This window comes from Haematobia irritans, chromosome 5, assembly GCF_050003625.1.
Source record: "Haematobia irritans isolate KBUSLIRL chromosome 5, ASM5000362v1, whole genome shotgun sequence".
NCBI classification, from domain to species: domain Eukaryota; kingdom Metazoa; phylum Arthropoda; class Insecta; order Diptera; family Muscidae; genus Haematobia; species Haematobia irritans.
The window spans coordinates 36066101-36088954 of record NC_134401.1 but is presented as its reverse complement, the minus strand read 5'-3'; the positions used below and the strand labels follow the sequence as shown (position 1 = coordinate 36088954).

The 22854-nt window shown below is 27.0% G+C and overlaps 1 protein-coding gene across 5 annotated transcripts in view; it reads left to right on the top strand.

The window, feature by feature from the left end:
- Positions 1-22854, top strand: part of LOC142241983 (uncharacterized) — a 214788-nt gene that overhangs the window by 25306 nt on the left and 166628 nt on the right. The window contains exon 1 of one of the 5 annotated variants that reach the window (XM_075313889.1): positions 22093-22400. The exons of the other annotated variants lie outside the window; for them this stretch is intronic. The gene's annotated coding sequence lies outside the window, so the exon portion shown is untranslated. Of the gene's footprint in view, positions 1-22092; positions 22401-22854 lie in introns of those variants that run through there. 5 annotated transcript variants of the gene reach the window in all.

Sequence of the window (22854 nt, the reverse complement as noted above, 5' to 3'; positions counted from 1 at the left end):
GGACGGACGGACATGCTTAGATCGACTCAGAATTTCACCACGACCCAGAATATATATACTTTAGGGGTCTTAGAGCAATATTTCCATGTGTTACAAACGGAATGACAAAGTTAATATTCTCCCATCCTATGGTGGAGGGTATAAAAAACACATAATTTTTTTTGGGAAAATAATGTGGTATGCAGATGTTCTGTTTTTTACCATTTCGCATATTATATATTTTTTCGGAGGAATCGGTTATCTTGTGCATTTAAGGGTTAAGGATTTTGGTATTGATTCCGCGTCAAAGATGATCATTTTATGAAAATTTTTTGTCAGATTGGTAGTACAATTAATCCCATCTTTAATTAGATTTTTAATATTTAATTTATAATTTACCGGCGCCAAATAGACAAATTTTGCATAGGCGCAGCTACACTGAAAAAAAAGCATACTCGGTTCCAAAGATTTTGTCTTTACTTTAAAAAATTTGGTATTGATTCCGAGCCAAAGAAGCGGAGAATACAAGTAAGGATATTTTTTAGACACAATTCTCTTTTAAATTTAGGTTTTATGTACTTGCTTCTAGGAAGCAAATTTTAATTTTTCGCTTTCTCAACTTTTTTTCTTCATATGCTATCAAAGTCCTTTAAAAACGAGTTAACGGCAACTTCATTTTCTAAATTAAGACTCGACTTCCAGTAGAAATTATGCTATGTTTGAAGTAAAAAACTTCTTTAAAATAAAGTTTTGAAAAACATGTCCTATATTTGAACGATTTTTTGCTTTGTAGTCAAGATTCAAAAAGACAACAAATTTAAAGACAATTTCATTAAATTTAAAGATTTTTTTTGAATTATTAAAGTCAAGTTGACCTTCGCCTATAAATTTTTTCTTTCATGTTAAGATACCCATTTTTAAGTCAAATCACTTAATTATGAGGACAATACGACTTCATTGAAAAGTTTATCCACTTTTGGACAAGGAAAATAACTTTATTTTAGAGAAGTGCGTCTTCTATGCTAAGCAAAATTTGTATTCGTATTTTAAAGACATGAAATCTTTGACCTCACGACAATATTTTTTTCAGTGTATGAATCCCCCTGCCGCTGGTACCAAAAATTGTGTGTTCCCCGTCGCCGTGAAAATGATTCAGTTTTATTCTATTAATAGTGCTAGTCCTAATGAGCACCTGCTTTCATATATAGTTCAAATTTTAAGTATGCTTTGAAACTCTCCTTAGGTTCATGGTCGTTTTTTTTATTTATTTCTTTATTAATAAATACATAACTTTTTAACGCTTGAGTGTTTATGACGGAAATACCGCTTTGAATTTTTTTTTGCAGGCACGAATAAGGTGCCATCATGTGATGAGTAGTAGTATATTGAAGTTTGATATTTAAACACTTCAAATACACAGTAAAATGTTTTTATTAAAATCGTATTAAGAGAATGTTTATAGGTTTTTTTTCAATTATTATGTTATCATAATAACCATGGATTGGAAATGGTGAATGACACCTGCCAAGACAAAATATATAAGTATATTAATAATTAATGTATACACAGAAAAAAAAATCCGTAGTTAAACTAACACTAAATTTAACTTATTTTTAATGGAAAAAAATTATTTGCTTGTAGTTAAATTTTATTATTTTTTCGAAATTTTCCACAGCTTAATGAAATTTTACTTTCTTTTAAGTATGTCTCAAAATTTTATGAGCTAAATGTGGGTATAAAGTTCAATGACCGTACACATAAGTTCAATATGAACTAAAGCAAAAGAAGATTTTCGTACGACTCCCAAAAATAGTAAGAATCAACTACAGTATGGTTAAAATGGTCATGGTTTGAAGCCAATGATTTTCTTCTTTACTTTTAGTTCATTTTTGCTTCTATGAGAGGATGTAATTTCGTGAACTGCAGTTAAAAAGTACAACAGTGCATTAAATATTCCCGGTTTTAATTACGCTTTGTGGAAATCTCAAAATGTGGAGTAAAATTTAGTTCAATTTTCGTGCGAGGTAGTTCATTCTTCGTATAAAACAGTTTACTTTTTTCAGTGTAACTACGACTTAAATTAATATATACCCAGCAAAAAAAAGCGTCGCCAAAAAAGTAATGAAAATGTTCTTTTTGGATCCGGAAGTGGTGCAAAATTGACATAGAAATTTTTTTGCTGGGTATTTAAGTGTTGAAAGCTTTTGTGTTTTGATGAAGGTATAACTCTTCAGGAAAAACTCAATGAAAATTCTATAGCCGATTTAACTTTATTTTAGTTCATGAAAATTAATGGATTTTAGTTACATTTTGCCAGCAAAAGGTTTTTAGGCAATTTTTATACCCTCCACCATAGGATGGGAGGTATATTAACTTTGTCATTCCGTTTGTAACACATCGAAATATTGTTCTAAGACCCCATAAAGAATATATATTCTGGGTCGTGGTGAAATTCTGAGTCGATCTAAGCATGTCCATCCGTCCGTCTGTTGAAATCACTCTAACGTCCGAACGAAACAAGTACGTTAGATGGTATTGCAAATGTGCCATATCGGACCACTTTTACGTTTTTTAGCCCCCATATAAACCGACCCCCAGATTTGGCTTGCGGAGCCTCTTGGAGGAGGAAAATTCATTCGATCCGGTTGACATTTGGTACGTGGTGTTAGTATATTGATGTACGTCAGATGGTATTGCAAATGGGCAATATCGGACCTCCGGAGCCTCTTGGAGGAGCAAACTTCATCCGATCCGGTTGCAGTTTGGTACGTGGTGTTAGTATATGATCTCTAACAACCATGCCAGAATTGGTCCATATCGGTCCGTAATTATATATAGCCCCCATATAAACCGATCCCCAGATTTTACCTCCGGAGCCTCTTGAAGGAACAAAATTCATCCGATCTGGTTGAAACTTAGTACGTGGTGTTAGTATATGGTCTCTAACAACCATGCAAAAATTGGTACATATCGGTCCATAATTATATATGGTTAGGTTAGGTTAGGTGGCAGCCCGATGTATCAGGCTCACCTAGACTATTCAGTCCATTGTGATACCACATTGGTGAACTTCTCTCTTATCACTGAGTGCTGCCCGATTCCATGTTAAGCTCAATGACAAGGGACCTCCTTTTTATAGCCGAGTCCGAACGGCGTTCCACATTGCAGTGAAACCACTTAGAAAAGTTTTGAAACCCTCAGAAATGTCACCAGCATTTCTGAGGTGGGAAATGCACCGCTGAAAAACTTTTTGGTGTTCGGTCGAAGCAGGAATCGAACCCACGACCTTGTGTATGCAAGGCGGACATGCTACCCATTGCACCACGGTTGATTATAATTATATATAAACCCCATATAAACCGATCCCCAGATTTGACCTGCGGAGCCTCTTGGGGGATCAAAATTCATCCAATTCGGTTGAAATTTGGTACGTGGTTTTAGCATATGGTCTCTAACAACCATGCAAAAATTGGTCCATATCGGTCCATAATTATATATAGACCCCATATAAACCGATCCCCAGATTTGAACTCCGGACCCTCTTGGAAGAGCAAATTTCATCCGATCCGATTGAAATTTGGTACGTGGTGTTGGTATATGGTCTTTAACAACCATGCAAAAATTGGTCCATATCGGTCCATAATTATATATTGCCTCCTTATGAACCGGTTCCCAGATTTGACCTCCGAAACCTCTTGGAGGTGCAAAATTAATATAGCTATATATATAGCCGATGGCCAACCACACAAAAATTCGCCCATATCGCCAAAAATAATCTACCAAATTTTATTTCTATAGAAAATTTTGTCAAAATTTTATTACTATAGAAAATGTTATCAAAATTTTATTTCTATAGAAAATTTTGTCAAAATTTTATTTCTATAGAAAATTTTGTCAAAATTTTTTTACTATAGAAAATTTTGTCAAAATTTTATTTGTATAGAAAATTTTGTCAAAATGTTTTTACTGTAGAAAGTTTTGTTAATATTTTATTTCTATAGAAAATTTTGTCAAAATTTTATTTCTATAGAAAATTTTGTCAAAATTTTATTTCTATAGAAAATTTTGTCAAAATTTTATTTCTATAGAAAATTTTGTCAAAATTTTATTTCTATAGAAAATTTTGTCAAAATTTTATTTCTATAGAAAATTTTGTCAAAATATTTTTCTATAAAAAATTTTGTCAAAATTTTATTTCTATAGAAAATTTTGTCAAAATTTTATTTCTATAGAACATTTTGTCAAAATTTTATTTCTATAGAAAATTTTGTCAAAATTTTATTTCTATAGAAAATGTTGTCAAAATTTTATTTCTATAGAAAATTTTGTCAAAAGTTTATTTCTATAGAAAATTTTGTCAAAATTTTATTTCTATAGAAAATTTTGTCAAAATTTTATTTGTAGAGAAAATTTTGTCAAAATTTTATTTCTATACAAAATTTTGTCAAAATTTTATTACTATAGAAAGTTTTGTCAATATTTTATTTCTATAGAAAATTTTGTCAAAATTTTATTTCTATAGGAAATTTTGTCAAAATTTTATTTCTTATATTATGGATGTTTTTATTATATTCGACCTGTATATAGATTTTCCAATTGATAATTGTTGATAAAAACGAGCTCGAGGTCAGACCATCAATTGGAAAAAAAAAATTATTTCTATAGAATAGATACCTTGCCATCGGGAAGTGTTACCGCAACACAAGTTATTCGATTGTGGATGACAGTCTTTAGTAGAATTGTCTACGCAATCCATGGTGGAGGGTACATAAGATTCCTTTAGAAATGAAATTTTGAGAAATTTTCCTATAGAAATGAAATTTTGAGAAAATTTCCTACAGAAATGAAATTTTGAGCAATATTTCTGTAGAAATGAAATATTAAGAGCATTTCTTATAGAAATGAAATTTTAATAAAATTTTCTATAGTAATGAATTTTAACAACATTTCCTATAGAAATGATATTTTGAGAAAATTTCCTATAGAAATGAGGCTTTGAGAAAATATCTTATGGAAATGAAATTTTGAGAAAATTTCCTATAGAAATGATATTGTGAGAAAATTTCCTATAGAAATGAAGCTTTGAGAAAATATCCTATAGAAATGAAATTTTGATAAAATTTCCAATAGAAATGAAAGTTTGAGAAAAATTTCCTACAGAAATGAAATTTTAAAAAAACTTCCTATAGAAATAAAAAGTTGATAAAAAATCCTAAAGAAATGAAAGTTTGAGATATTTTTCTATAGAAATTAAATTTTGAGAAATTTTTCCATAGAAATGAAATTTAGAGAAAATTTCCTATAGAAATGAAGTTTTAAGAATATATCCTATAGAAATAAAATTTTGATAAAATTTCCTATAGAAATTAAATTTTGATAAATTTTCCTATAGAAATGAAAATTTGAGAACATTTCCTATAGAAATGAAATATTGAGAAATTTTCTTATAGAATGGAAATTTTGAGAAAATTTCCTATAGAAATGAAATTTCGAGAAATTTTGCCATAGAATGGAAATTTTGAGCAAATTTCCTATAGAAATGAAATGTTGACAAAATTTCCTATACAAATGAAATTTTCACAAAATTTCCTATAGAAATGAAATTTTGACATCAGGAATGGACAACTCTTGTCGAAGTTTTAATGTGCGCTCCCTACTTATGCATAGCTCTCGCCCAGACCTATAATCTCTTTTAAAAATAATTAATATTGTAACCTCGCAACATCCCAAATGTTACGCTTCATGCATGCAAAAATTAAAAAAGTCTGCCTAAGTAGGTGAATTTCCACAAGAAACAGCACAAATTAACAAAACTTCCTCCACAAATATAATGATTTTATTACGGTATCAATAAGCACACCGACCAACTAAAGATGGGCTTCTTGAAGAAGAAAAAAAAAATAAATAAAATAGAGTTCCGTCATATGGTAAAACTCCGCCAGAGGGCTATTTTCATTATGTAACCTGACGTAGGAATTAGCACAAAAACAAGCACGTGTATTTATTAAAATACCAAGCAGTTCAGTGTAGGTTGGTTGATGGCATCTCTCTTCATTCATATGTAAATTATTCGATCAACTAATGTGACTGGAATAATTTACTACAATAGTCATTTAAGATGTTCAGTTCGGTGGTGGAGTCATAAATGACAGCATTAACATGCCACTGTTAATGGTTTCACAGATCGACGTAAAGACAGAGTTTTAAATAGCGGAAGTAGAGGTCACACTTAGTAAATATGGAATCGCTTTTAAATGGTGACAAACTGAAAAGTATTATTTGTTTTTATATAAGTAATATTAAAAAAATAAAACGGATGACAAAATATCATGATATATTGTAAATAAAAAATATTTAAATTTTAAACAGTTTTTATTGAATTTCGCACAAATATAATTTCTAATTATAATTTTGTGAAAATTTTATATCTATACGAAATCTTGTCAACATGTCATTTCTGTAGGGAAATCTTGTTATAATTTAATTTCTAGAGGAAATGTTCTCAAAATTGTCATATTTGTATGAAATTTCGTCAAAACTTCATTTCTATAGGAAATTTTATAAAAATTTTGTGAAAATTTGCTATCATAAAACTTTTTTCGGAGGGTTCAAGTTTGGTTCACTTTGGGTTTAGTGAACTGCCTGAATTTATTCTGATAATTGGTTGATAGTTTTGCTGCAAGTAGAAGATGCTAATGAGGAATGCGGTAATTCCGAAACGTGCGTCCATCCAACCATCGTGCAGTCTATAGGGCTTTGCCCAAATAAATTTGACAAACATTCTTTTCCTCTGTTGGTTAAGCTACTCTTCTAGTTTAGTCAACACAATGGTTTTAAAGCTGAGATCAAAACAACAAATTTCATTTTTATATGAAATTTTCTCAAAATTTTATTTCTATAGGAAATTTTCTCAAAATTTAATTTCTATAGGAAATTTTGATATAATTTCAGTTCTATAGGAAACTTTGTCAAAATTTAATTTCTTTAGAAAATTTTGTCAAAATTTCATTTCTATAGGCAATTTTGTCAAATTTTTACTCCTGTGGGAAATTTTGTCTAAATTTCATTTCTATAGGAAATTTTGTCAAAATTTCATTTCTATAGGAAATTTTGTCAAAATTTCATTTCTATAGGAAATTTGTGAAAATTTCATTTCTATAGGAAATTTTTTCATTTCTTTAGGAAATTTTCCCACATTTTCATTTCTATAGGAAATTTTGTCAAAAGTTCATTTCTATAGGGAATTATGTCAAAATTTCATTTCCATATGAAATTTTGTCAAAAGGAAATTTTGTGAAAATTTCATTTCTTTAAGAAATTTTGTGAAAATTTAATTTCTATAGGAAATTTTGTGAAAATTTCTTTAGCAAATTATAAAATTATTTTATATAAAAAAGTTTGTCAAAACTTAATTTCTATAGGAAATTTTTGTAAAATTTTCGTTTCTATTTGAAACTTTTCCAAAGTTTCATATCTATAGAAAATTATTTGAAAATAGGAAATTTTCTCAAAATTTCATTTCTTTAGGAAATTTTGTCAGAATTTCATTCCTATAGGAAATTTTGTTATAATTTCATTTCTATAGAAAATTTTTTCAAAATATCATTTCTATAGGAAATTTCATCAAAATTTCAGTTTATTGGAAACTTTGTCAAAATTTCATTTCTTTAGAAAATTTTGTCAAATTTTCATTCCAATGGGAAATTTTGTCAAAATTTCTTTAGCAAATTTTGTCAAGAATTCATTTATATAACAAATTTTGTCAATATTTAATTTCTATAGGAAATTTTCCCAAAATTTCATTTCTATAGGAAATATTCTCAATATTTCATTTCTTTAGAAATTTTTGTCAATTTTTCATTTTTATTTGAATTTTTTTAAAGTTTTATAGAAAATTTTCTCAAAATGTCATTTCTTTGGGAAATTTTCTCAAAATTTCATTTCTTTGGGAAATTTTCTCAAAATTTCATTTCTGTAGGAATTTTCTCAATATTTCATTACATTTGAAATTTTTGTCAAATTTGAATTTCTATTTGCAATTTTCCCAAAGTTTCATTTCTATAGAAAATTTTTTCAAAATAGGAAATTTTCTCCAAATTTCATTTCTTCAGGAAAATTTTTCCAAATTTCATTTCTAACGGAAATTTTGTCAAAATTTCATTTCTATAGGAAAGTTTATCAAAATTTAATTTCTATAGGAAATTTTCTAAAATTTTCATTTCTATAGAAATAAAATGGTGCAATGGTTAGCATGTCCGCCTTGCATACACAAGGTCGTGGGTTCGATTCCTGCTACGACCGAACACCAAAAAGATTTTCAGCGGTGGATTATCCCACCTCAGTAATGCTGGTGACATTTCTGAGGGTTTCAAAGCTTCTCTAAGTGGTTTCACTAGAATGTGGAACGCCGTTCGGACTCGGCTATAAAAAGGAGGTCCCTTGTCACTGAGCTTAACATGGAATCGGGCAGCACTCAGTGATAAGAGAGAAGTTCACCACTGTGGTATCACAATGGACTGAATAGTCTAAGTGGGCCTGATACATCGGGCTGCGACATTACCTAACCTAACCTAACCATAGAAAATTTTGTCAAAATTTCATTTCGATAGGAACATTTTGGCAAATTTCATTTCGATAAGAAATTTTGTAACAATTTAATTTCTATAGGAAATTTTGTAAAATATTTCACAGCACACCCACATATTATATACCGACATTTCAACTCAAAAATTTGCATACAAATTCTCAAAATTTGATTTCTGTAGGAATTTTCTCAATATTTCATTACATTAGAAATTTTTGTCAAATTTTAATTTCTATTTGAAATTTTTCCAAATTTTCATTTCTATAGAAAATTTTTTCAAAATAGGAAATTTTCTCCAAATTTCATTTCTTTAGGAAAATTTTTCCAAATTTTATTTCTAACGGAAATTTTGTCAAAATTTCATTTCTATTGGAAATTTTGTCAAAATTTCATTTCTATAGGAAAGTTTGTCAAAATTTAATTTCTATAGAAAATTTTGTCAAATATCCTTTCTATAGGAAATTTTGTCAGAGTTTTATTTCTACAAAATTTCATTTCTATAGGAAATTTTGTAAAATATTTCACAGCACACCCACATATTATATACCGACATTTCAACTCAAAAATTTGCATACAAATTCTGTATCACATAAACATATATCCTTTTTCTGTGGTTTTTATTCTTGAATGGATTTTTTTCTCCATTCGTGGGTAGATATCCCTCGAAGCCTGGTTCTTCGAATGTAGGTTTGTAGGATTCTACGTTGTGTTGGTTGAAAACCAAACATTTCTGTGAGATAACCATTTGCCCTTAGTTTCAATGATGTCCATATGATGAATCAAGCAATAGAAACCCCCATCATAACTCATGCAGCAGAGGGGAACATAAAGTAGAGAATTGGGCTATAAGAGCACCATGAAAACCAGTATATGACGTTAAGTTTGTTCTACTTTTTCAGTTTCCAAATATATAACCTTTATTATTATGTGTTATATTTTTGCTTGTTTGCTTTATGAATTTGCAAAAAAAAATTGAAAAAAAACTTTTGTGGGCTGGCGTTAAGTAAATGAGTTGGCTGGTTTCATTTTTTTCTGTTTTACTTTTTTATTCATTGTCATTGGGCGTAAAAGAAGATCATCATCCAAGCGACTTTTGTCTGTTATGGTGGTCAAATGTATATAAATATCTTGTAACAGCTAATTGGCAAGGACGTACTTGGAATTTGAATTTAAAAATAAACTGGTTTCTTAAAGAAAGGCGAAAATAAACAAAGCGTAAATTATTTAAAATCATATATTTTAGAATTTTTCATACACACAAAATAACTTTAATTAAAATTGAGCCAAGGAATTCTTTCTTCGATATAACGAATAAGTTTCATAAAGACAATGAAAATATTCTTTACTAGTAAGAATATTTGGTTGCCAAAAAGACGAAAGTCATTATATTAATGAATAGTTTCACTGTATTTGTGAAAGTGTTTCATTAATGGAAATTTTGTAAAATTTTAATTTCTATAGGAAATTTTGTGAAAATTTCATTTTTATAGGAAATTTTGTCAAAATTTCATTTTTATAGGAAATTTTGTCAAAATCTCATTTCTATAGGAAATTTTGTCAAATTGTCATTTCTGCAGGCAATTTTTTGAAAATTTCATTTCTATAAAAAATTCTTGTCAAAATTTTAAGCCAATAGGAAATTTTGTCAAAATTTCATTTCTATGGGAAATATTCAGAAAATTTCATTTCTATTGGAAATTTTGTCAAAATATCATTTCTATAGGGAATTTTGTTTCTATAGAAAATTTTGTCAAAAATTTATTTCTATAGAATATACAGAATTTTGTAAAAATTGTATTTCTATAGAAAATTTCTACAAATTTTATTTCTATAAGAAATTCATTTCTACGGGAAATTTTCTCAAAATTTCATTTCTATGGGAAATTTTTTCAAAGTTTCATTTATATAAAGAAATTTTGTCAAAACTTCATTTCTATACGAAGTTTTGTCAATTTTTAATTTCTGTAGGACATTTTGTCAAAATTTCATTTCTATACGAAATTTTGTGAAAATTTAATTTCTATAGGAAATTTTTTCAAAATGTCATTGTATAAGAAATTTTCTAAAAATTTATATTCAATAGGAATTTTTCTCAAAATTTCATTTCTATAGGAAATTTTGTCTAAATTTCATTTCTATAGGAAATTTTCTCAAAATTTCATTTCTATAGTAAATTTTCTCAAACTCTTCCTAAAATCGAAAGGCATGAAATTTTAAGAAAATTTTCTATAGAAATAAAATTTTGACAAAATTTTCTATAGAAATAAAATGTTGACAAAAAGTTCTATACAAATAAAATTTTGACAAATTTTTTGATAGAATTAAATTTTGATAAAATTGTCTATAGAAATATAATTTTGACAAAATTTTCTATAGAAATAAAATTTTGACAAAATTTTCTATAGAAATAAAATTTTGACAAAATTTTTTATAGAAATAAAATTTTGATAAAATTTTTTACAGAAATAAAATTTTGACAATATTTTCTTTAGAAATAAAATTTTGACAAAATTTTGGATAGAAAAAAAAAAATTGACAAAATTTTTTATAGAAATATAATTTTTACAAAATTCTGTATATTCTATAGAAATAAATTTTTGAGAAAATTTTCTATAAAAATAAAATTTTTATAAAATTTGTCTTGAAAAAATTTTCTATAGAAATAAAATTTTGATAAATTTTTTGATGTAATAAAATTTTGATAAAAAATTCTATAGAAATAAAATTTTGATAAAAATTTCTATAGAAATAAAATTTTAAGAAAATTTTCTATAGAAATAAAATTTTGACAAAACTTTCTATAGAATTAAAATTTTGACAAAATTTTCTATAGAAATAAAATGTTGACAAAATTTTCTATAGAAATAAAATTTTGACAAAATTTTCTATAGAAATAAAATTTTGCCAAAATTCTCTATAGAAATAAAATTTTGACAAAATTTTCTATAGAAATAAAATTGTGACAAAATATTCTATAGAAATAAAATTTTGATATTGAAATAAAATTTTATTTCAATGTTTTGACAAAATTTTCTATAAAAAATAAATTTTGACAAAATTTTTTATAGAAATAACATTTTGATAAAATTTTTTACAGAAATAAAATTTTGACAATATTTTCTATAGAAATATAATTTTGACAAAATTTTCTATAGAAATAAAATTTTGACAAAATTTTCTATAGAAATAAAATTTTGACAAAATTTTCTATAGAAATAAAATTTTGATAAATTTTTTGATGTAATAAAATTTTGATAAAAAATTCTATAGAAATAAAATTTTGTTTAAAATTTCTATAGAAATAAAATTTTAAGAAAATTTTCTATAGAAATAAAATTTTGACAAAACTTTCTATAGAACTAAAATTTTGACAAAATTTTCTATAGAAATAAAATGTTGACAAAATTTTCTATAGAAATAAAATGTTGACAAAATTTTCTATAGAAATAAAATTTTGCCAAAATTCTCTATAGAAATAAAATTTTGACAAAATTTTCTATAGAAATAAAATTTTGACAAAATTTTCTATAGAAATAAAATTTTGACAACATTTTCTATAGAAATAAAATTTTGACAAAATTTTCTATAGAAATAAAATTTGGAGAAAATTTTCTATAGAAATAAAATTTCGACAAATTTTTTTATAGAAATAAAATTTTGACAAAATTTTCTATAGAAATAACATTTTCACAAAATTTTCTATAGAAATAAAATTTTCACAAAATTTTCTATAGAAATAAGATTTTGACAAAATTTTCTATAGAAATAAAATTTTGATAAAATTTTCTATAAAAATAAAATTTTGACAAAATTTTCTATAGAAATAAAATTTTGACAAAATTTTCCATAGAAATAAAATTTTAAGAAAATTTTCTGTAGAAATAAAATTTTCTATAGAAATAAAATTTTGACAACATTTTCTATAGAAATAAAATTTTGACAAAATTTTCGATAGAAATAAAATTTTGACAGATATAAGATATAAAGAAATAAAAGAAATAAAATTTTGACAAAATTTTCCATAGAAATAAAATTTTAAGAAAATTTTCTGTAGAAATAAAATTTTCTATAGAAATAAAATTTTGACAAAATTTTCTATAGAAATAAAATTGTGATAAATTTTTTGATGTAATAAAATTTTGACAAAATTTTCTATAGAAATAAAATTTTGACAAAATTTTCTATAGAAATAAAATTTTGATAAATTTTTTGATAGAAATAAAATTTTGATAAAATTTTCTATAGATATAAAATTTTGACTAAATTTTTTATAGAAATACAATTTTGACAAAATTTTTTCTAGAAATAAAATTTTGACAATATTTTCTATAGAAATAAAATTTTGACAAAATTTTCTATAGAAATAAAACTTTGACAAAATCTTCTATAGAAATAAAATTTTGACAAAATTTTCTATAGAAATATAATTGTGACAAAATTTTCGATAGAAATAAAATTTTAAGAAAATTTTCTATAGATATAAAATTTTGACAAAATTTTCAATAGAAATAAAATTTTGACAAAAATTTCTATAGAAATAAAATTTTCATATTGAAATAAAATTTCAACATCAAAATTTTTTTGGATATTTTGACAGATACAAGATATACAAATAAAATTTTTAAAAATTTTTTGATAGAAATAAAATTTTGATAAAATTTTCTATAGATATAAAATTTTGACTAAATTTTTTATAGAAATACAATTTTGACAAAATTTTTTCTAGAAAAAAAATTTTTGACAATATTTTCTATAGAAATAAAATTTTGACAAAATTTTCTATAGAAATAAAACTTTGACAAAATTTTCTATAGAAATAAAATTTTGACAAAATTTTCTATAGAAATATAATTTTGACAAAATTTTCGATAGAAATAAAATTTTAAGAAAATTTTCTATAGATATAAAATTTTGACAAAATTTTCCATAGTAATAAAATTTTGACAAAATTTTCTATAGAAATAAAATTTTGACAAAATTTTCTATAGAAATAAAATTTTGACAAAATTTTCCATAGAAATAAAATTTTGACAAAATTTCCAATAGAAATAAAATTTTGACAAAATCTTCTATAGAAATAAAATTTGGACAAAATTTTCTATAGAAATAAAATTTTGACACAATTTTCCATAGAAATAAAAATTTGACAAAATTTTCCATAGAAATAAAATTTAGACAAAATTTCCAATAGACAAAATTTTCCATATTATTTCCCAAATTTTGGTAGGGTATTTTGGCTCGAGTGGCAACCGTAGTGACACACTGACCACAAAGTGTCATCATTATACATTAGACCCACATGTTGTTACTTGGGAACAAGACAAATGTCACTCAAAATACAAGGTTGCAAGTACTTGGAAATATCATCTTCGTATCTTTGTTGAAACCCAGGCATTAAATACTCGCACTTCAAGTACTTTATGGATGAATATCTGTTACTTGGATGAATGAATGAATGGATGAACCAACGAAGCACATCTGATATCTGCCTTAGTTCATATTTACACAAAATTTAGCGACATATGGTAGATGATGATACACTTGAATATGGTTTTTATTTGCTTATCAGCTGTGGTTGGACAGACGCGGCTAGCACTTTGAGAATATTTGCCGTGTCAAATTTCGAATGATAAACGAAAAGAAAAAATCTTTAGGATGACCGGCAACCATATGTACAAATAGACATGCACATAGTCCCTGAGAACATGAAATGGAGACATTGTATCAGTTTCCAGGCAAAAGTATGGGAACTACGCCGTATGTATTGTGCAATGTATAAATGAGTAAAATATTAATGAATAAATATGGAGCAAATTGAAAAGAAAAAGCAAATATGCCCTATGATAACAATGCTGATAAGACTGTCACTTATCTAACGAAATTTTAAGGTTCTTTTTTTATCGTTTTCGTTTTTACCACTCATGTGTAGGGATCATTGGACTTGAGGTCAAAATAAGATAAAATACTCCAAATAAGGTAATCAATTGAACGAAATTATTAGAGAAAATCGAAGCCCATTTAAATGCCAAGGTAAGGTTTAGGAAAATTCAATAACGTGAGTCGATGATACGATTCTAGCAGTCAGGAGGAAAATTCCTAGATAGCATAAAGGGAGTCCTGAGTAAACTATGAAAAGTGTTCAAAATAGAACTGAAATTCAGAGACCCGGCAAAAATAATTTTAAAATTGAAAGCTGTAAAATTATAGTGTCCATACTGTAGGCACTACTATTCTTCACAAAGTTGAAAGTACTGAATTCAGCGCCACTATTTCTCAAAAATATGTTTAAATGTGGATGTGCAGAAATTAGCGCAATGTCGTTGCACTAAAGTAAGCGGGCGCATCTTCGCTTACCAAGTTGGTCTTCCGTAAGGAGTTCATTGTATGAACTTTCAGCTTACGATCTGGCGACTTCTTACTTTATAGAGACATATCTTCTAATATTGTACCTTACAATTACTATAACAAACGTTTATTCATTTTCTCTTTTTTCTTTTCTTTACTGTCAGATGAATTGAAAAAAAAAATCCTCAACTTATTGAATGTCAATAAGATTAAAGCATCCAATTACTTGGAATTTAAACCTAATTTACCACTTAATTAACCATAAGTAATATAATACTTGCAATTGTCAATTAGTTTATTAATTATTTTTATAATGATTTTCATGTGCTTGATAAACTCATGTTCAATGAGGGAAATGTGGTATGACAAAAAGTGGAAGTTTACCTATGCAAAAGCTTAACCAAGGAAACCACAAAAGTGTGACATTTAAATGTTAAACCCAGACAAATGTGGGTGGTTTAATAATAATCAATTTAAATTCTTTTAAGACTCTTAGTTTTTGTTGGTTGTTAACAAAAACCAAAAATCAGCAAAAAAAAAAATAGAAACTTGACAAAACCGAAATTCATTATTTGCTCATACGATTTCATTAGTTCAACATGAATGTGGGATTTTTTTTTTGTCATTTAATTTCAAAATCCAAAAGTGCAGTTAACAAGCAATGGAACTTACATTTTTAAAAATTAGTTTTTGTTGGTTTGTGGGTTTGGGGTTTGTAGTTTTTTTTTGTTGGGTATTTACTGAAGAAAAAAACTTTTAAAACTGACGCTAATTATGCGATTTTTTTTCTGCAAAGCCTTACATAGAGCAAACGCTTCAAATAACTTAAGCAGATCGGTGTCACCTAAAGCATGAATGACTAAAGTGAATTTGACATATATGGATCTGTGGCATAATGACTTTGATATCAATCATTTTTAAAATTAAGCTTAACGACAAAGTTAGGCAGGGCATGTGGTATGGGGATGTGTCAAACATATGGGGCAGCTGGGAAATGAAGTGAAATGAGTGTTTAATGGGATATTTGTTTATATAAAAAAATCTGATGCTGCTTATACATTAAAAAAAACTTATATAATTTGTGTATAAATTAAAAAAAAACACACTTTTTTATAAATATATATATATAATTAATATACAATGTAATAATTATAAATATATATCAAAGTTAATTAATACATTAAAATATTATATAATTAAAATTAATTTAATAGAAAATGTACTTCGTAAAACATAGCCTTAAGGTTAGGTTAAAGTGGCAGCCCGATTAAGATTCAGGCTCACTTAGACTATTCAGTCCATTGTGATAAAACATAGCCTTGACTGAGCATCATGGACACGGTTGCCACAGTTGGTAAAATTCTACGAAAAATGGTAGAATTTTTACTGTTTGGTAGATTGATAGAATTCTTGATGTTTTGGTAGATCTAGCTAAACATTCCTCTCCAATCAAGAGGTACTTACATTTTCTACAGAAATAAAATTTTGACAAAATTTTCTTTTGAAATTAAATTTTGGTAAAATTTTCCATAGAAATAAAATTTTGCAAAAATTTTTTATCGAAATAAAATTTTGAAAAAATTTTTTTTTAAATAAAATTTTGACAAAATTTTCTATAGAAATAATATTTTGACAAAATTTTCTATCGAAATAAAAATTTGACAAAATATTCTATAGAAATACAATTTTGAAAAAATTTTCCATCGAAAAAAAAAAAATTGACAAAATTTTCTGTGGAAATTAAAGTTTGTAAAACATTCCTCTCCAATCAAGAGGTACTTAAATTCTCTACAGAAATAAAATTTTGACAAAACTTTCTCTGGGAAGAAAATTTTGACAAAATTTTCTTTAGAAATAAAATTTTCACAAAACATTTTAAAGAAATAAAAGTTTGACAATGTTTTCTATAGAAATAACATTTTGACAAAATATTCTATAGAAATAAAATTTTGACAAAATATTCTATCAAACTTCGTCAAAACCTTTTTCAAGGCTGAAGTGAAACAAAAAACTTCCTTGAAAATTTTTTTAAAGAAATAAAAGTTTGACAATGTTTTCTATAGAAATACAATTTTTACAAATATTCTATAGAAATAAAAAAATTGACACAATTTTCTATCGAAATAAAATTTTGACAACATTTTCTATAGGAATAAAATTTTACCAACATTTTCTATAGATATAAAAGTTTGACAAAATTTTCTATAGAAATAAAATTTTGACAAAATTTCCTATCAAAAAAAATTTGACAAAATCTTCTATCGGAATAAAATTTTGACAAAAATTTTCTATAGAAATACAATTTTGACAATAGAAATAAAATTTTTCTATAGAAATAAAATTTTGACAAACGTTTCTACAGAAATAAAATGTTGACAAAATTTTCTATAGAAATAAAATTTTGACAAAATTGTCTATAGAAATAAAATTTTGACAAAATTTTCTGTAGAAATAAAATTTTGACAAAATTTTCTATAGGAATAAAATTTTGACAAAATTTTCTATATGAATAAAATTTTGACAAAATAAAAAATAAGAATAAAATAGGAATAAAATTTTGAAAAAATTGTCTACAGAAATAAAATTTTGACAAAATTTTCTATGGGAATAAAATTTTAACAAAATTTTCTATATGAATAAAATTTTGACTAAATTTTCTATAGAAATAAAATTTTGACAAAATTTTCTATAGGAATAAAATTTTGACAAAATTTTCTATAGAAATTAAATTTTGCAAAAATTTTCTACAGAAATCCAATTTTGACAAAATTTTCTACAGAAATAAAATTCTGACAAAAATTTCTGTAGAAATAAAATTTTGACAAATTTTTCTATAGAAATAAAATTTTGACAAAATTTTCTGTGGAAATAAAATTTTGCAAAACATTCCTCTCCAATCAAGAGGTACTTAAATTCACTACATAAATACAATTTTGACAAAACTTTCTCTAGGAAGAAAATTTTGACAAAATATTCTATCAAACTTCGTCAAAACCTTTTTCAAGGCTGAAGTGAAACAAAAAACTTCCTTGAAAACGGTTTTGACGAAGTCATCCGAAATATTGGGAATAAAAATAAAAGAAAAATATCAATCTTATGCTTTTTAATCGATACCAGCGAAAAATATAAAAAATATTGCTTAAAAATAAAATAAAAAGGTCAACGATAAACAACCAGAAAGAGAAATAAATTTTTGGAAACATTTTTTTTATCGAAATAAAATATTGACAAAATTTTCCATCGAAGAAAAAAATTTTGACAAAATTTTCTATCGAAAAAAAATTTTGTATCAAAAAAAAATTTTTTTGTCGAAATAAAAATTTGACAAGATTTTCTTTAGAAATAAAATTTAGACAAAATTTTCTATAGAAATAACATTTTGACAAAATTTTCTGTGGCATAAAATTTTGACAAAATTTTCTATTAAAAAAAATTGACAAAATTTTCTATCGAAAAAAATTGACAAAATTTTCTATCGAAAAGAATTTTTTTGTCGAAATAAAAATTTGACAAAATTTTCTATAGAAATAAAATTTGAATAAAATTTTTTATAGAAATGAAATATTGACAAGATTTTCTATAAAAAAAAATTTGACAAATTTTTCTATAGAAATAAAATTGTGACAAAAATTTCTATAGGAATAAAATATTGACAAAATTTTCTATAGAAATAAAATTTTGACAAAATCTGAAAATAATTATGAGATATTTTCTTGTTAAATATATGATCTCTACCAAAAAGAGGGAGAAAACCATGAATAAGACTGATTTAATGGTTTTGACTTGTTTTAATTACTATTTCGAGGTACTTGAATTTCCAGAGAGAGAGAATTTAAAATGAAGCTAGAAATTGTTGAATTATAAATATTTATGATAGAGGGCATTACTCATTCATGCGGTAAATGTACAGTGGGATGATGTTGTGAAAATATTCATCATAGACACTTTTTTGTATATCATCTATACAAAAAAAAATTCACGAAAATTTTTTCAAATTGAAGTCTTAACAGGCCGAAACATATGTTGTTAGCATCTATATTTTCTGTTTATTTTCATAATTTATTATGATTGTAAATATATAAATAAATAAATAAATAAAGTCTTAATTGACTTTTAAAAATACTCAAATAAAAATTTAATTGATTCAAAAATTTTTTTTTTAATGGAAACAAAAATCAATCACAAAAATTAATGGTATCAATTAATTTTTTAACTATCATTTCTGTGATTGAAAACATTTCAATTAAAAAAATAATTGGGTCAATTAATTTAGTGATTGAATCAGAAAAAAAATTTCGTTTTGTGTAAGGTTTTCTCAGAACATTCATGCACAGGGTGTCTGATATATAATGTATTTTTATTATACCCTGCACCATAGGATAAGGGGTATATAAACTTTATTATTCCGTTTGTAACACATCGACATATTGCTCTAAGACCCCATGAAGTATATATATTCTGGGTCGTGGTGAAATTCTGAGTCGTCCGTCCGTCCCTAACTTCCTAACGAAATAACCTATCGACTTGAAACTTGGCACAAGTAGTTGTTATTGATGTAGGTCGGTGATATTGCAAATGGGCCATATCGGATCACTTTTACGTATAGCCCCCATATAAACAGATCCCCAGATTTGGATTACGGATCCTCAAAGAGAACCAAATTTCATCTGATCCGGCTGAAATTTGGTACGTGGTGTTAGTATAGGGTCTCTAACAACCATGCCAGAAGTGGTCCATATCGGTCCATAATTATATATAGCCCCCATATAAACCGACCCCCAGATTTGGTTTGCGGAGCCTCTAAGGGATGCATATTTCATCCAATCTGGCTGAAATTTGGTACATGATGTTGGTATAAGGTTTTTAACAATCATGTAAAAATTGGTCCACATCGCTCCATAATTATATAAAGCCCCCATATAAACCGATCCCCAAGATTTGGCTTGCGGAGCCTCTAAGAGAAGCATATTTCATCCGATCTGGCTGAAATTTGGTACATGGTCTCTAATTATATCTAGCCCCCATATAAACCGATCCCCAGATTTGGCTTGCGGAGCCTCTAAGAGAAGCATATCCCGCTGAAATTTGATACATGGTGTTGGTATATGGCCTCTAATAACCATGCCATTGGTCCATATCGGTCCATAATTATATATAGCCCCCCATATAAACCGATCCCCGGATTTGACCTCCGGAGCTTCTTGAAGGAGCAAAATTCATCCGATCCGGTTGAAATTTGGTACATTTCGCTAGTGTATGGCCGATAACAGTAATGCCAAAATTGATCCGTATCGATCTATATTATATATAGCCCCCAAATAAACCGATCCTCAATCACTGAAAAATCACGATTGACACTCGAGCCAAAAATAATCTACCAAAATTTTATTGCCATAGAAAATTTTGTCAAAATTTTATATTTCTATAGAAAATTTTGTCAACATTTTATGTCTTTAGGAAGTTTTTTTTTAAAATATAATTTCTTTACAAAATTTTATCAAAAGTTTGTTTCTATAGAAAATTTTGTCAAAATTTTATTTCTACAGAAAATTTTGTCCGAATTTTATTTCTTTAGAAAATTTTGTCAAAATTTTATTTTATTTCTATAGAAAATTTATGAAGCATTTCGTAGTTGGAGAGGAATATTCCAAAGCATCAAGAATTCTACCAATTTGCCAAACAGTACAAATCTATCATTTTTGGTATACTCGTGTTCATAATTGTATATAGCCCCCATATAAAGCGACCCCTATATTTCAATTCTGGCTCTATAATTACCGCACAAAAGTTCATATCGGTTCGTAATTATTTCTTTCCTATATACACCGGTCAGGAATTGAATATATACGTATTTAATCGACCTTTCTTTTTTCTACTATATATCCCGCATGGACAAACTTACAATTTAGAAGATGATGTTAAAAAGTTTTAAGATGCCTTGCTATCGGTCCCAACCCAAGTAATTTAATTGTGGATGACCGTCTTTAGTGGAAATTACTACTCAATCCATGGTGGAGGGTACATAGGATTCGGCCTGGCCGAACTTACGGCGTACATACTTGTTATTTTTAATTATGTTGTTCATACGCAAAAAATTACTGAAATAACATGATATTTGAGAATCAGTTTAAATTTACTAAAATTGGCACGAATTTTGTCCTCAAACGGCCAACAAAGCGATGCGCGAAAGTAGTTCTGTGGTATTTTGGTCTATTAAAAGCGCCGTCTTGAGATGCTCGACACTTTGCTATATGTTTCTTGGGGAGTAACTTCATTTTAGTTTTTGGGCCAGTTTGAATTACGAAATTAAACCCAAAACTGTCAAATGAAAATAAACCCCAAAGTGGATTAACACGCACTTAAAACGATATGGGTAGAGGGCCTTTGCTCGTGGTTCAACGTTTTGTCTTGTGGCCAGAGTCCAATGTGGAAGCTAACGCGATTGCAAAATGATATAAGTGGCCGCCTTCGGCTGGGATTTACTACTTTCTTCTATGGACGAAGTCCAAATAGGCCCACCCAATTCCTAAGTGATAAAATTGGACCGTTTTGTGCTCTTTTTGCACTCAGTAACACATATTAAAGTTTCCATTGGTTAGGGTTCATTTTCACTCAGTCGTTTATATCGAAAGTAAAAAGGAACACTAACTTTGCTTTACATTGTTTGGGTCTAATTTTCTTATTCATTATGAAGCGTCGCCCCACTTTTGGTCCTCATTTTCCTGGGGCCCATTTTCATATGACCCCTATCTGATGATTCTTTTTTCTATAAAAATATTTTAACGGACGTTTCCCATTGTTCTTTGTAGCTATCTTCTGTTACAAAAATTTGTAGAATTTTGTGCTACTGTTCTGCCATATATGCTAGTCGACCATCGTAAGAGGGTGGGGAAATTGCTTGAATCCAAACACTTATGTGGAAGACTTCAAAGTCTAGGCGAAAAAGTAAGACGTACGAATCTCAATTACGAGAACATTAAATGAAAAGTGAACACAAACATCTATGGACTATACATTGCAATAGGTTTGCCCAGCTGAAGCCGGGAGTAAATTGACCAGTACCACCATCTCATATAGTCAACATCATTGGATCTGTCCACACTCTCTCACTATCGAGGCGAAATGAAGCGGAAAACTAATGCCTGGTATTTATTAAATTTTTCTCAAACAATTAGTCTCGATTTTGCAATAAAACATGTGTGTGTGATCATTTCTAAGGCGGTTCGTTGTGGATTTGTTGGTCTGCCGTTTGAGTTATTCGCGTGTAAAATTGAAACGAAAACCAATTCGATTCGAAAAAGAAAAAAACATTAAATGAAATCATTATAAGATTATGTGGAAAAAAATTCTTACTAATTTATTTAAACGAGTCAATAAAATAAAATACCGAACGTAACTGATATGGAATTGGCTATAACTCGCCAAAATACCTCAGTCATTGACAATGTCTCATGCATTGAACCATTAGTGGACAAATTTGCGAAAATTACGAGTATGTGCTAATTTTTTTTTTTGCTCTTCAAATAGGAAACCAAACCTTGATTTATAACCACATACATATTGAATATTTTTTTTGTTAGATATGCCATGTTAACGCCCAAGGAAGCTATAGAGTTGAATAACAAACTATCATTCAATTTCTTATCAGATATACGATATACACACACAGTAGTCCATTCAAAGTTTATTAGATTTTTTTTTTTTTGAAAATATTTGAGAAATGACCTAGTCAGTTAATTAGGGGTATACCCATGAGTTTGTGGGTACTTGTTTAAGTTCTAATGCTTATTGTAGCAAAAATTTCATTGTCAAGATAAATTGAAATTCCATTGGATTAACCAACTGGCATGTGTGTAAAAAGTGAAAGTGATTTTTTTTGTCTTAAAATACTTTACAAAATTTTAGAAAAATCTAAAAATAAATAAAAACAAGTATATACAGCTGTA